Source organism: Penaeus chinensis, chromosome 6 (assembly GCF_019202785.1).
Source record: "Penaeus chinensis breed Huanghai No. 1 chromosome 6, ASM1920278v2, whole genome shotgun sequence".
Taxonomy (NCBI): domain Eukaryota; kingdom Metazoa; phylum Arthropoda; class Malacostraca; order Decapoda; family Penaeidae; genus Penaeus; species Penaeus chinensis.
Window position 1 is genome coordinate 21,803,139 of NC_061824.1, and position 15,000 is coordinate 21,818,138.

A 15,000-nucleotide genomic window follows, 5' to 3' on the forward strand; every position below is an offset into this window, starting at 1 on the left:
ACCACCAGCTGATTCACTTTATTTTTCTTCTCTTTCATATTTCATATTTTCCTTCTCTTTCATTTTTGTTATTTTCCTTCTCTTTCATTTTTGTTATTTTCCTTCTCTTTCATTTTTGTTATTTTCCTTCTCTTTCACCTTCATTATTATTTTTCTTTCCAATGTTATCCCCCCTCCACCCTCTGTCTCCAACCTTTCTTTTAATATCCTCCGTTTCTCATTCTTCTTCTTCCCCTCCTCTCCCTCGCATCTCTATTGACATTCCTTGTCTTGTTTGTCTCAACACCCCCTTTTTAAGCTCGCTCCTCTTGCATATCAATTCCGACGAGAAATAGGAGTGCACATTGTCCTTCCAGCATTGTTGCGAACGAGAGAATGCAGCCTCATTACTGCTGAAGTTGCATATGATAAAGCGGATCTTGCACATTAATCCTCGCTGTCAGACGGCAATTGCGCAAATGGTGGTGAGCTGTGAGGCGGTAGTCGTAGTTTCTGCCTCATATTTGCTTGTTGGGGCGAGCGTGTTTACATCACTCACTCGCCTCTCATTACGCCTGTTTGGATAATGTTATTCTAATTCAGATCTCGACTGAGAAATGTATATGTCTGAGGTGTTTAAGAATCTGGAGAAGTCTTTCTTTCTGTGTGTCTGTTTCTGTCTCTGTTTCACTATAGGTTTTTATTTTCTCTTTCTCTGTCATTTCTGTCTGTCTGTCTCGATGTCTCACTTTATTTTTTTCGCTGTCATTTGAGTTTGTTTGTATGTGTCTCAGTCAATCTCTCTCTCTCTCTCTCTCTCTCTCTCTCTCTCTCTCTCTCTCTCTCTCTCTCTCTCTCTCTCTCTCTCTCTCTCTCTCTCTCTCTCTCTCTCTTTCTCTCTTTCTCTCTCCCTCTCTCCCTCTCTCTCTCTCTCTCTCTCTCTCTCTCTCTCTCTCTCTCTCTCTCTCTCTCTCTCTCTCTCTCTCTCTCTCTCTCTCTCTCCGTCTCTCTTTCTCCTCGTCTCTCTCTCTCCCCGTCTCTCTCTCTCTCTTTACTTCCCATCTACTCCTTGTATTTATCCCTTTCATCTCCTTGTCCGATTTTGAACTTTCTTTCCCTCCTGCATTTCTGTTTGGCTGCCATTCTCTGTCACCAGTCAGCATCTCTTCTCCTTCCCCTCGTTGGCCTTGCTTCAATAACTCTTCCCAGATATACAGGGTAACCAGGTGCCTCCCCTCTGGAAACAACGCCATAACGTAGGTACACCAGACGCGCCGTAAGTTCCCCTCGGATGCGTGAGATATATGGGGAATGTGTGAAAGCCCTTGACGGCCTAATGCCTCTCCTCCGTGGCTGCTGCAGCCTTTGCTTGAATGCTACAAGTCATCACCAATATATATATATATATATATATATATATATATATATATATATATATATATATATATTCATTATATATATACACACATACATACATGAGTGTCTGTGTGTGAGTGTGTGTGTGTGTGTGTGCATGCGTGTATCCGTGCAACTAAATATAGACAGAGACGTAGACAGACACAAGAGAGAGAGACAGAGTTAAGAAGAAAGAAAAAGAGAGTGAAGTGGAAAGGAAACGATGCCCCCCCCCCCCCCCCCCCATCCTCCGCTACTCATCAACGCCATTGCATGTCTCTGGAGAGTGCAGGATCCGCCTTCCCTCTCTTCATTCGTACTCCGGCCTGCGCCTCTCCTCGTATTTGGTCCTTTTTTCTTGTTTGTATGTATCGTTTATGTGAATCCCTTAAACAGAAAAGGGCATCAGCATCGGTGTTATTATTACATTATTTTTATTATCATTATTATTATTATTATTTTTATTATTATTATCATTATTATTATTATCATTATTATTATTATTATTATTATTATTATTATTATTATTATTATTATTATTATTATTATTATTATTATTATTATGGTTGTTGTTGTTGTTGTTGTTATTATTATTATTATTATTATTATAATGATGGTGGTGATGATGATGATGATGATGATGATGAAGATGATGATATGGCAATAGTGATAATAATAACAATAATAATGATGATTATTATTGTTATGCTAATAGTAATTATACGTATCATTTTAATTGAGGTATTATTCAAATGATATTAAAATCATGATAATGAAAATGACATCATTATTTTATTAGCATTAGCAGTCGTAGTATCGAAGGGCATTTCGTCAGCACCGCCGCGCGTCGTGATGCTCGGGGTCCTTCCGGAGGGCAGGGCTGACGTCTTACTCATCCTACTTGTTTGGAGATTACTAACTCGCCGCACTAGAGCTTATCCAGAGCTTATCCCAGTCCTTTATTTGTTTCCTTGCAGTAATGCGCCCGAACCAGAAGAGCGGTTGGGCCTTCGCTTAGTGCAGTATTGTAGCGCTGGTGACTATTATGAAATTCAGTAAATGGCTTGGATGATAATGAATGGTAATGAGGTGGTGTCTGCGGTTAACAGTTCCCTGCGGTCCACTACATGGTGCTGGAGGCAACCCGTAGCCGGCCTTGCGGCGAAATGAATCAGTATTATGAATTATTCTCGACGTAGTTGCCATTTCACGCTATCATTAAGCAAGTTTCCTATCGTTAATCTATTTCCATACAACCATTTTTAATACATTTATCTCTTTTGTTTCCTGTGTGTTTACAACATTGATTTCGCTCTGAACGTAACTCTGCGTAGTTGGCACTTGTGCGTTCGTTCTCCAGGGGGCCGCTATCACCTCATGTGAGGGGTGATAACACTCCTTCCCCCTCTCTTATTATGGTGCTCTCCCCGCCCCCCATGATGCTGGCCGTATGGTGGCACGCTAGGCTTCCGGCATCGAGGATGATTTGTCAGGCTGGAAGTTCCGGCGTTATAAGTTGCTACAGTACCTGGTGCGGCCAGATTGGTCGTAAAAGTGCTACGCCGCGTCGGGGCCCTTGCGATGCGTCATCACTAGGGTTACGAGCGTCGTCGAGGGGCGTGCGGATGGACGCTTAAAATGCCACCTCGGGGTATGAGATGGAATATGGACGTTCGTGCTGCGTAAAGTTCACAGTTAGGGTTTTCTCTGAATCGTCTCCAGAATAAATAACTCATGAATCACGGTTTGGGCGATGACGCAAGTGTTCAAGAACGTCCGCAGGGGGTTCTAGGTAAATTACAAAGGCATTCCGAGAAGACTTACGCGCGAGTGGAATGCCTGAACTTATTCACGCCGCGGCCTCGGCTGTCATAATTTGTCCATTACTAAAAGGCGTCAGGTAAGACGGTGACTACTCTAGACGACGGTTGACCGCTTCCCTGATTGATGCGGTGCCTCCGGCCTGCCACACCTGTACGCCCAAGTTTTGACGGATGAGGAACTTCGACACTGCTTCATCACTTCGACACCACAAGCGTTGGCTGGTGGGTGCACTGCTGCTAAATGGTTCTGACATATATTTTCGACTAAAGTCTGGGTACATCTATCAGAGTAGATTTAAATGTACACGGTTATATTTGCCTATTTTTTTTTCCATACGGAAAATACTGTTTAGTCAAAATAGGCTTTCCAAAGCAAAACAACAACAACAACAAAAAAATGATCAGTTACGCATATGTTTAATCAAGACAATTTTGGCTCCGGAAGACTTGATCACTGAACAAAAGATAGTGGAATAGATTATGGCAATTTCCCTTGGCGCCTTCGCAGCATATTAAAGACGAGCCTCCATGCTCCCCTTCCCTCTTCCTCCCGTGCACAAATACACATACAAATTTACGCTCTTGATATTGCCGGCACGTCAGGGCGCCGCCTCGGCCTCTTGGGGGCGCGACCAATTTGGAAGTGTGTAAGTGGATGGATATTGTTTGGTATAAAAGATCTTGGCAGTATTTGATATCGTATTTGCATACGTCGTCTACAAATATAGTTCCCTTTTGCTTACAAATTGACGGCAACAAACCGACTGTGTAATATTCCGAGCCCCGAGAGGGTCATTTCTAAACGAGCAAGAAAATGACAGTTAGTGCTTGTACGTGACCCATTGCCGCGTTAATGGGCAAATAATAGGAGTCTCTAATGGCACGAGGGTAGGCCTAGACAGCTGAAGGTGTAGGCCTAGGGTGGAAGGCGATCGACTCTGCAGATGGTGTTCTAAAAATGACTGCTTTCTGTCGTCCAGTTTTTCCTTTTCCCTTTTCCCTTTTTGTATTCTTCATTGTCCTTCCTCATGTTTCATTTGCTCCTTTACAGTCCTTTTCTAGACTTATTTTTAACATTACTGTAATAATTTTATCGGTATTAGTATCATTAACGAATGATTTCTAAAAGAAAGAGAACATATGTGTGTGTGTGTGTGTGTGTGTGTGTGTGTGTGTGTGTGTGTGTGTGTGTGTGTGTGTGTGTGTGTGTGTGTGTGTGTGTGTGTGTGTATTTATTTGTATATAAATTATAATATATATTATATATTATAAATAAGTACATGAATATATATATATATATATATATACATATATATACATATATATACATATATATATTTTATATTACGCGCGCGCACACACACACACACACACACACACACACACACACACACACACACACACACACACACACACACATACACACACACACACACACACACACACACACACACACACACACACACACACACACACACACACACACACACACACACACACACATAATGTATTATCAAAGGTCTCTGTATTAAATTTCATAAACTTTGTGTGTTTTCGGCATGGTTATCTTTTCTTCGGCTTGACTGATTCCTTTTCATTACCAAGTTTGTTCAAGCGGTCATGATGTAGTTATTATCTCGATACGCTTAATTATCAGTCTATAATTAAGTAATCAAGTACTTACAGCGTGGGTTAATGTCAGCAAAAAGAAAGGTTTATCACTGGAAAATTATCTGGGAATATAGAAATCATTCGCCATTGTTTTCGAGACCAAATCACATGGCTGGATAAGCTTACCTGGCCATAGATTATTCATGTTTCCCTTGGGCTGTCCCTCAGCCTGTCAAAATTTTTCCTGCTGGTTAGATAATCATCCGGTATCGTATTTTTTTCTTCTTTTTCTTTTTCTTTTCGTGTTTTTTTGTGTGTTTGTTCATGTTTTCTTTATTTTTTATTGTGGAATCGATGAGGGTGTTTTGTCGTTCAATTTAGCTAGTGTGTAGTATCACGATGAGACTGATGTAGTTTTAATTGATGATGGCTGTTTTGTTATGGTGAGGAGACTAGCCTAGAGTGTTCTGTTATTATAGGCTGGATCCATTCGATGAATTTAAACTCATTAAATTGATGAAACTAACTGAAGCTGTATTGCTTCTATGATCATTAGACTGATCTGAGTAACTTAAATTGTCTTGGGAGCCTATGGAAGGAATGGCTGAGAACTGTGGAAATCTTTATGTGCACTTGAGAGTTTAATATCAGCAGATGGAGGAAGTACTATTAATTATCATGCAATAAAGGTGGATGATAATTGCCACCTTGCGGAACAAAGTGCTATTGCAGAGATACGTATATCCTGTGTCTAGGAATTGTAAAAGGGGCTTGTACTCGTTGCCTCCTCCTAGAACATGATCAAGTATGATATATATATGTGTGTGTGTGTGTTTGTGTGTGTGTGTGTGTGTGTGTGTGTGTGTGTGTGTGTGTGTGTGTGTGTGTGTGTGTGTGTGTGTGTGTGTGGCTTTTGTTTTGGTATTTAAGCGAAATGAAATACCGCATTCGAAAACCGTTCTAATGAATGATAATTGTGACCGCACAGACGAAACTCTCCCTTATCGCTTATTTAACCCCCAGTCACAGCGAGAGAAAACGGAGAGCAAGACTTCCGCATCGCCATTAACCGTCGCTTATCCGGCCAGTCTCCCTTCAGCCGGACCCCACGCCGGTTCAGGGGATGACACGAGATGTTTCAGCTGCGGTCTCTTCGCCAAATTGTCCGCTCGTGCTGCTTCCGCCGGAAATGACGTTATGATTGTATCCCGGTTGCGATTTTACGAACTCTTGCCTTGAAGGTGCTTGACCTCTGCTTTTTCATGTTGGCGTTATCTGTCTGAGAGAGGGAGAGAAAGAGAGAGAGAAAGAGAGAGAGAGAGAGAGAGAGAGAGAGAGAGAGAGAGAGAGAGAGAGAGAGAGAGAGAGAGAGAGAGAGAGAGAGAGAGAGAGAAAGAGAGAGAGAGAGAAAGAGAGAGAGAGAAAGAGAGAGAGAGAAAGAGAGAGAGAGAGAGAGAGAGAGAGAGAGAGAGAGAGAGAGAGAGAGAGAGAGAGAGAGAGAAGGAGAGGGAGAGAGAGAGAAAGAGGAGAGGGAGAGAGAGAGAGAGAGAGAGAGAGAGAGAGAGAGAGAGAGAGAGAGAGAGAGAGAGAGAGAGAGAGAGAGAGAGTGTGTGTGTGTGTGTGTGTGTCTGGGTGTGTGTATGTGTGTGTGTGTGTGTGTGTGTGTGTGTGTGTGTGTGTGTGTGTGTGTGTGTGTGTGTGTGTGTGTGTGTGTGTGTGTGTGTGTGTGTGTGTGTGTGTGTGTGTGTGTGTGTGTGTGTGTGTGTGTGTCTGGGTGTGTGTGTGTGTGTGTGTGTGTGTGTGTGTGTGTGTGTGTGTGTGTGTGTGTGTGTGTGTGTGTGTGTGTGTGTGTGTGAGGGTGAGGTGTCTGTAGAGAAGATAAGAGTTTTTTATGCATAATTTTATAAGATATTTCACCTGGGGAAACCAACTTTCATATCAAGGCTGGGCATGCAAGACATAATTACTTCCTCATGCATGAAATCTCCTTTTATCATACTGTTATCATGCACGTGAAATTATATCAACTCTAATGAACTCACGCTGTTGTAAAGTAAAGAACTCGTGCTTCGCGGTGGGATCACGACACACAAATCGCCTCGCTCTCGTCCTTTGTCTCTTCCCCCTTTTATTGTATTTCTCTTGTCCCCTTTCTTTCCCCGGTGCTTCGTGGAGGTCGAATATTTTGCCGCTGAACGTTCTCTTTCTCTCGGACACGCTCACTCTGAAATTAGATTCGGGACCTCGGGCGAGCGAGCGTAATTACAGATGCATGATTCTCTCTGTATCTCTCTTTCTCTCTCTCTTTCGCGCTCTCTCTTTTATTTCCCCTGTCTGTCCGCCTGTTTGTCTGTCTATCTGCCTGTCTGTCTATCTGTCTATGTCTGCTTTGTCTTTGCCTCTGCATTTGTCACTCACTCTCACTCTCTCTCACTCTCACTTTCACTCTCACTCTCACTCTCACTCTCACTCTCACTCTCACTCTCACTCTCACTCTCACTCTCTCTCTATCTCTCTCTCTCTCTCTCCTGTTGAAATTTGGTGTTATGGTGACAAGGTTAACAGTGTTGTTTTTACATATTTAATGTCGCTGTTAATCAGCATTTAATAGACAGAAAAATATAGCATGGTTTCTACAAAGACGCAAATGTGTTTTCTTTCTCGTAGTTTCAGAGTAATTGCAAGGAGAAATCTCGCCGCAAACTGATACATTGTTATGTTTGTGAGAGAATACTGAAAGGAAACTGTGTAAATTATGACAGTGGCAATGGGAGGCCAGAGGAAGAAGGGAGAGGAGGATGGAGAGAAAGAGGAAGAGTAAGAGGAATACAGAGAAAAAGTGGAGGAGGAGGAGGAGGAGGAGGAGGAGGAAAACGGAGAAGAAGAGAAGGAAGCGGAATACATAGAAGAAAAGGAAAATGATGACGGTGTAGATAAGGAGGGGAAGAGCGGGAGAAGAGGGAGGGGAAGACAGAGGAAGAGAAAGAGTTAGAGAGAGAGGAAGGGGAAGAGAAGGATGAAGAGGCAGAGGCGGATGAATGAGAGAGAGAGAGAGAGAGAGAGAGAGAGAGAGAGAGAGAGAGAGAGAGAGAGAGAGAGAGAGAGAGAGAGAGAGAGAGAGAAGGGGAGAGAGAGAGAGAGAGAGAGAGAGAGAGAGAGAGAGAGAGAGAGAGAGAGAGAGAGAGAGAGAGAGAGAGAGAGAGAGAGAGAGAGAAGGGGGGAGAGAGAGAGAGAGAAGGGGGGAGAGAGAGAGAGAGAGAGAGAGAGAGAGAGAGAGAGAGAGAGAGAGAGAGAGAGAGAGAGAGAGAGAAGGAGAGAGAGAGAGAGAGAGAGAGAGAGAGAGAGAGAGAGAGAGAGAGAGAGAGAGAGAGAGAGAGAGAGAGAGAGAAGGCCTCCTTTTCGAAAATGATCACCACACGCCATTAGTATCTGCATATTGAACCCGAGTCCGTCCCCTAATCTCGCCTTGTGATGTCTCTAATCCTTATCCATCGCCGACCTCATTAACTTCTCATCTATTCACCCGTTTCCAATTGGCCCTTCGCCTCAACGTGTAATCTGGAGCCTCCGTGACCATGTTCTTTGGTCGTCATATTTCCACTGTCTTTTGTTTTATTCTATTTCGTGTGTACTTTTTTCCATCTATTAGTCGATAATTTTCTCTTAGTTTTCTTTCTTAAAATAAATGAGTCATGTTTAATTCTGTGTATTTCAACGCCATGTGACTCAAGCCAAACACATTACTCAATAATTTCACGACCTTTATTCTACTATCCAGCGATGACGACGTCCGTTCCCAGTCGAGTCACACCATTACCCTATTAAACCACGACCCGATCCACTTTCCCTTTTCTTTTTCCCTTCTGTCTCGGCCACATCCTATTCCCCTTGCCTCTCGACCTCCACCAACGCCGTCAGAAACTCCATTTACGATCTGTACAGCCTTCTGCTAGTTTGTACTCCACCGACCACCTTTTCTGCGTCATGCCCTCTCTTCTTGCTTCCACTTCACCCCCAATAACCTCCCTTCTGCTCCATATTCCCTCCCCCTTTCCTCCGCTTAACCCCCACCGAACCCCATACCAATTCCCCTACCTTCTCCCTCATTCCTGACGGATTCCCCTTCAGCTCCCACCTGCCCCTCTTCCGCTTCATATCCCCTCTCCTTCCTTCCACTACGCTCCACCCCCCCAACAACTCCCCTTCTGTTCCATTCCCCTCCCCCCCCTTTCCCCCTCACCTACCCCATCCTGTAATCCTCCCCCGCAGGCAGACAGCATCATCATGGTTTACTGCGGTATTTTTTCTGATCCTGGGGTCGATGTTTAGGCCTCTGGCAGTAGGCCTATATTAAATGGGGGTATCTCTTTGCTTCGGGGGATAAGGGGATTACTCGAAGGACCTTTGAGCTGATAATAAAGCGAAGAGAAGGTGGTTGGGCTTAGAGGCGCCAGAGGGAGTGAAAAAAGGTATGAGAAATCCTAAGGTGTTGTTTCCTGCATGGACACGATGTTGTGTTAGTAAGAAGGTCAATTGTTTCTTTGATTAGAGCGTTGTTGTGGATAACTTTATTGATAAGAAGAGTGAGATTTGCTATTACTGCATTGCTTCAGCTGACGGAAACGGCATGAGTATTATCATTAATATTATCATCATCATCATCATCATCATCATCATCATCATCATCATCATCATCATCATCATCATCATCATCATCATCATCATCATCATTATTATTAGATTATGGAGCAGGTATAACGTTAGTGATAACATTAGTAATATTAATAATGATATGTTTAATGACTGAAGAGATAAGATAAATAACTAAATTGGTAACGATAGTGATGACATAGGGGTATATAGTATCGATAATGCAAATATAATATGATACCAAATATTGTTGCCAGTAATAATGAGGATAATAATAATGATGATGGAAAATGCTGGTAGTATTGATTGAGCAACATTTTTAGGGAGTGGTCGCGACTATAGTTACCGTAAAAAGAAAAAGAACAGTGATAATACTGGTGATGATAGATAGCGTTCATTAGTAATAATGACTTCGATATTAATGATAATTACACAGGTAGCAAAGCTGAAAATGGCAACTGTCAGGGCAGATATTAAAGCCCTCCGTCACCATTAAAGCCGAGAGTCATTATCAAAGCAAAGAAAGTGCGCCCTAAAGACACAGCGGTCCCCTCTCCGAAAACCAGAGTCGTTTCATGTGTGCCGAAGCCCGCGCCATCACTGCGAGGGAATTACCACGATGACCTCTCCCGAAGGCTAAATCCAGAGCGCAATCCCTGACCAAGCCGTGGTCCTGGTGACCGTGAAATTAGCGCCAAATGGAGTAGCATTTACTCGCGCTCGCCGAAACGGAATTTACTCGTACTGAGGCATCGCCATGATGGACATGTTACTGGAAAGGGAATTATTCCGCGGTCATGAATGTCGCTCAGAGAACGCGGTGATTAGCAACAAGTCGCTACCAACGCGCGCTGAAAGTGAGCATCACAGAAGCGTGTGAGATTCAGGCGGGACGAAGGGCGCAAATGCTACATTTTAGAAACATTGCCATTACAGAAACCCCTCCCAGTCCGCAACACTCCCTCCGCGGTGGAAATTGACTGCCATCAAATTATAGTTGGCATAATCTGCAAGATGGTGAGGGCACGGGGCAAAATAAATATATATAGCGGAAGCTCTTCGTTTGCGTTCATTAGAAGTGGTTGTCGTCACAGGAAATACACATCACGGGACCTCTAAATCATGGTATGATCACCACCCTGACTTACCGCAATTGCCTTGTCATAGTCTTGTTCCGCTCATCGGCAAACAATATAACAGTGAGCAATGAAGTCACTCAACATAGCTTTACCAAACGCCCGAAACGGGACCAGTTAAAGAGGGTGTTTTAGTGGCGCAATTACGCTATTATCGTTGTAGCTGTAGTGGAAATAATGCTCGTGAAGCGCAGATGATCACTCTGTTCCTTGTGTTGAGCGAAAGGACAAAGACGAGGAAGACAAGTCCTCTGTTACTTCGCGGTGATTCTGAAAGAAAAGAATTAAGGGAAAATCTGGGATAAAGCTTTCCTGGCCGTGCGCTTTGCCGTCCCGGCTTGACTTGAATATTTCATTGTCAGTGCGTCTGCCCCTTCCGCCCCCTCCGTTTCCTCTTCCTTTCTTCGGAAAGGAAGAGGAAACGATAGAGAAGAGAGAGAGAGAGAGAGGGAGAGAAAGAGAAAGAGAGAGAGAGAGAGAGAGAGAGAGAGAGAGAGAGAGAGAGAGAGAGAGAGAGAGAGAGAGAGAGAGAGAGAGAGAGAGAGAGAGAGAGAGAGAGAGAGAGAGAGAGAGAGAGAGAGAGAGAGAGAGAGAGAGAGAGAGAGAGAGAGAGAGAGAGAGAGAGAGAGAGAGAGAGAGAGAGAGAGAGAGAGAGAGAGAGAGAGAGAGAGAGAGAGAGAGAGAGAGAGAGAGAGAGAGAGAGAGAGAGAAGAGAGAGAGAGAGAGAGAGAGAGAGAGAGAGATAGAGAGAGAGAGAGAGAGAGAGAGAGAGAGAGAGAGAGAGAGAGAGAGAGAGAGAGAGAGAGAGAGGGGATGAGAGAGAGAGGAGAGAGGAGAGAGGAGGGAGGAGAGAGGAGGGAGGAGAGAGAAGAGAGAAGAGAGAAGAGAGAAGAGAGAAGAGAGAAGAGAGAAGAGAGAAGAGAGAAGAGAGAAGAGAGAGAAGAGAGAGAAGAGAGAGAAGAGAGAGAGAGAGAGAGAGAGAGAGAGAGAGAGAGAGAGAGAGAGAGAGAGAGAGAGAGAGAGAGAGAGAGAAAGAGAAAGAAAGAAAGGATGAGAGAGAAAGGGGGGAGGGTAAGAATGAGAGCGAGAAGGTAAGAGAGAGAAAGGATGGAAGAGAAGAAAGATGAGAGAGAGAGAGAGAGAGAGAGAGAGAGAGAGAGAGAGAGAGAGAGAGAGAGAGAGAGAGAGAGAGAAAGAGAGAGGGAGGGAGGGAGGGAGGGAGGGAGGGAGGGAGAGAGGGAGAGAGGGAGAGAGACAGGGGAAAAAAGAGAGGCTGAGAGAGAGAGAGAGACACAGAGAGTGAGAGAAGGAGAGAGAGAGAGACAGAGAGAGTGAGAGAGACAGAAAGAGTGAGAGGAAGAGAGAGAGAGAGAGAGAGGAAGAGAGAGAGAGAGAGGAAGAGAGAGAGAGAGAGAGGAAGAGAGAGAGAGAGAGAGAGAGAGAGAGAGAGAGAGAGAGAGAGAGAGAGAGAGAGAGAGAGAGAGAGAGAGAGAGAGAGAGAGAGAGGAAAAGAGAGAGAGAGAGAGGAAGAGAGAGAGAGAGAGAGAGGAAGAGAGAGAGAGAGAGAGGAAGAGAGAGAGAGAGAGAGGAAGAGAGAGAGAGAGAGAGAGGAAGAGAGAGAGAGAGAGAGAGAGGAAGAGAGAGAGAGAGAGAGAGGAAGAGAGAGAGAGAGAGAGAGGAAGAGAGAGAGAGAGAGAGGGGAAGAGAGAGAGAGAGAGAGAGAGAGATAGAGAGAGAGAGAGAGAGAGAGAGAGAGAGAGAGAGAGAGAGAGAGAGAGAGAGAGAGAGAGAGAGAGAGAGAGAGAGAGAGGGGGGGGGGGAGGGAGATGGAAAGAATCCAGCAAAGTGCGTTTATGTTTTTAATAAATAAAGCAAAATAACTAAAATTCTTTAACTATGCCTCGGAGACGGCTGTTGGCAGAGGCAATTCACTGGTCACGTTTTTCCTCCAGCAACACAGGAAGGAATTACACGAAAGCGTTTTGATAATGGTCGTTCTTATAGTAGCACCCGAAGCTTTATTTACTGTTGTTCAGTAGGAAGAAAATTTCAGTCCTTGTTCATGTGCGGAAGCGGTGTTACAGCACGTGGTATTGTTCCCATTGTGGCTTTTGCCGTTGTTCTGTGGCTTTGTTTCAGAGAATCCTCTCGCCACTATTTTCAGGTTTGCTTTTGCATTTAACTCGATTTTTTTTATTTTCATTTGTGCAATATTTTGTTTTAAATGTGAAATAATGGAAAGAGCTACTCGTCAAGTAGGTCCGCTGCTCTAATCATTAACTCCAACGTGACGAATGAATCGCGAAGACAACCGCATAGTTAGTCAGAAACGAGGTTCGGTGGGCGGGGCGGCGAGGCTTGCGTGCCGAGGTCATGGCCACACCCAGGATCACGGCTTTGAAAAATGCAGATGGTTCAGATGGCTCACGGTGATACTTAACTCCGCCTAGAAAGGAAATTAAACATATTTTCCACCGGCAACTGTAATTTCTTAAATACTCTTGGGGGTGACATTCCATTTTCCTGAATACATTTACATGTGTGGGATATCATTAAACAAGATCCTCCGTCTCAACTCATTAGCGACCCTCTGTCAATAGTCTTCCACAAACATTCACATCTTCTCATCATCGTCAAAAAGCAATTTTCTGAATGGGGACGCGGGAAAAGCTCTACTTTCGGATATTCGCCCTTGCGCCCGGGTTAATTAGGCATAATTTTGCGTGCTGGTACAATTAGTAATGTTTTACCCGGTGATTCTTTGGAATTAAATCCTACTTTCTATTTCCTCGACATTCATCCCGGTCACTTAATTATTAAGGCCAATTAGCATGCCACTTGCAGTGTGTGTTGACAACATAGGATCGGCGTTATGAAAATAATGTAGGAATTTTCACAGTAGGGTTATTATGCCTTTTTTTCTGTGTGTGAAATATAATTGAAGGGTTGAAGGGATCTTTCATTTTCATTTTTCATTTTGATATTTTTTTCATCTTCGGCTCAACGCCGAATCTCTGCATAATTAATCTAGGAATTTACATTACTATTTAATTTGAATCTTACCTGAGAATGAATCAACGTTGTTAATAATGAACATATCATTGAATGTTTATAATATTCATATTGATTTAAGCTGATTACTGCTTTAATCTTGCAGGAGTTTACTGATCTGACGGTTAACAAACGGGATATTGTGCTGATATATATGTATGTGTGTGTGTGTGTGTGTGTGTGTATATATATATATATATATATATATATATATATATATATATATATGAAAAAGTGCAAGCGGTTTACGGACGTACAGCAAGTTATGTTGGACAATTGTATTTGAAAAAATACCAAAGGAAATTACTCTTTGGTAGTTATTGCACTTTTGTAATCATAGTTTTGATTTTATCATCAGATGATTTTAAAATCCTGTCCGGACAGACCAAATATAACGTAAAACTATTTGCTGTCAGAGAATTCAGATTGGTGTTGGCAATAAAAAAAACATACAGTACATCCATACACATTTTCACCCGTAGAATGTGGACAGCTTATATGTAGATTTTCAGTTATCAGGAACACAACTGTTCGTAGTAATGTGGATATTGGATATAAAAAAATCCCAGTTAGGAAATCAGATTCCTTTTGCTGACTCCACAATGACAAGGAATAAATGATAGGTCCGAGGAGAAAATAGAAGGAACAGAAACTCAATTACATTATTTAATATAAGATTTATTCTGGACTATAAAAAGAGAAGAAAAGTATCGTAGTAATGAGAACATTAGGATCGAGTGAAGTGTCGTGTAGAAACTTTGACGACGGGTGGTTGCGATAATGACAAAGGCGAGGGTGTTGATAATAAGAGGTTCAAGAGTTGTTACCACAATGAAAATAAATGAATGAATAAATACATAAAAAAAATAATAATAATAACACCGCTTTATCAGATTTGCCAAAGGTTTAGATCTGGCTTATTATTAACATGAAATGTTTACGTGTCGGTTATATTGCGATGATATTTTACATGTGTTGTGAAAAACGATTTTTTCAATTATGGTTTGCATTATTTCGTCCTTTGTGATTATCGTGCCTCCGGGGACTTGTAATTTTTCGAGTTGCGTTTTGTGTTTTTTCTTTTTTTTTCAGGTGTATAATCCGTGTTTCTTTAAGCCCCTGATTTTATAGCCTCTCGCGTCAGGCAAACAGGAACTTTGTAATTATCTTGTTCCTTGACGTTTCGCCTGTGATCAGTCTTTGTCAGGAGGCGTCTGTCATTTTTGTGCATATGTTTATTTTTCTTATATATTTCTCTCTCTCTCTCTCTCTCTCTCTCTCTCTCTCTCTCTCTCTCTCTCTCTCTCTCTCTCTCTCTCTCTCTCTCTCTCTCTCTCTCTCTCTCTTTCTTATTT

General features: G+C 42.9%; 1 protein-coding gene across 1 annotated transcript in view; it reads left to right on the top strand.

Annotated features, from left to right (window-relative positions):
- LOC125026611 overlaps window positions 1-15,000 on the top strand; it is a 48,653-nt gene that overhangs the window by 26,767 nt on the left and 6,886 nt on the right. The gene's annotated exons all lie outside the window — the stretch shown is intronic.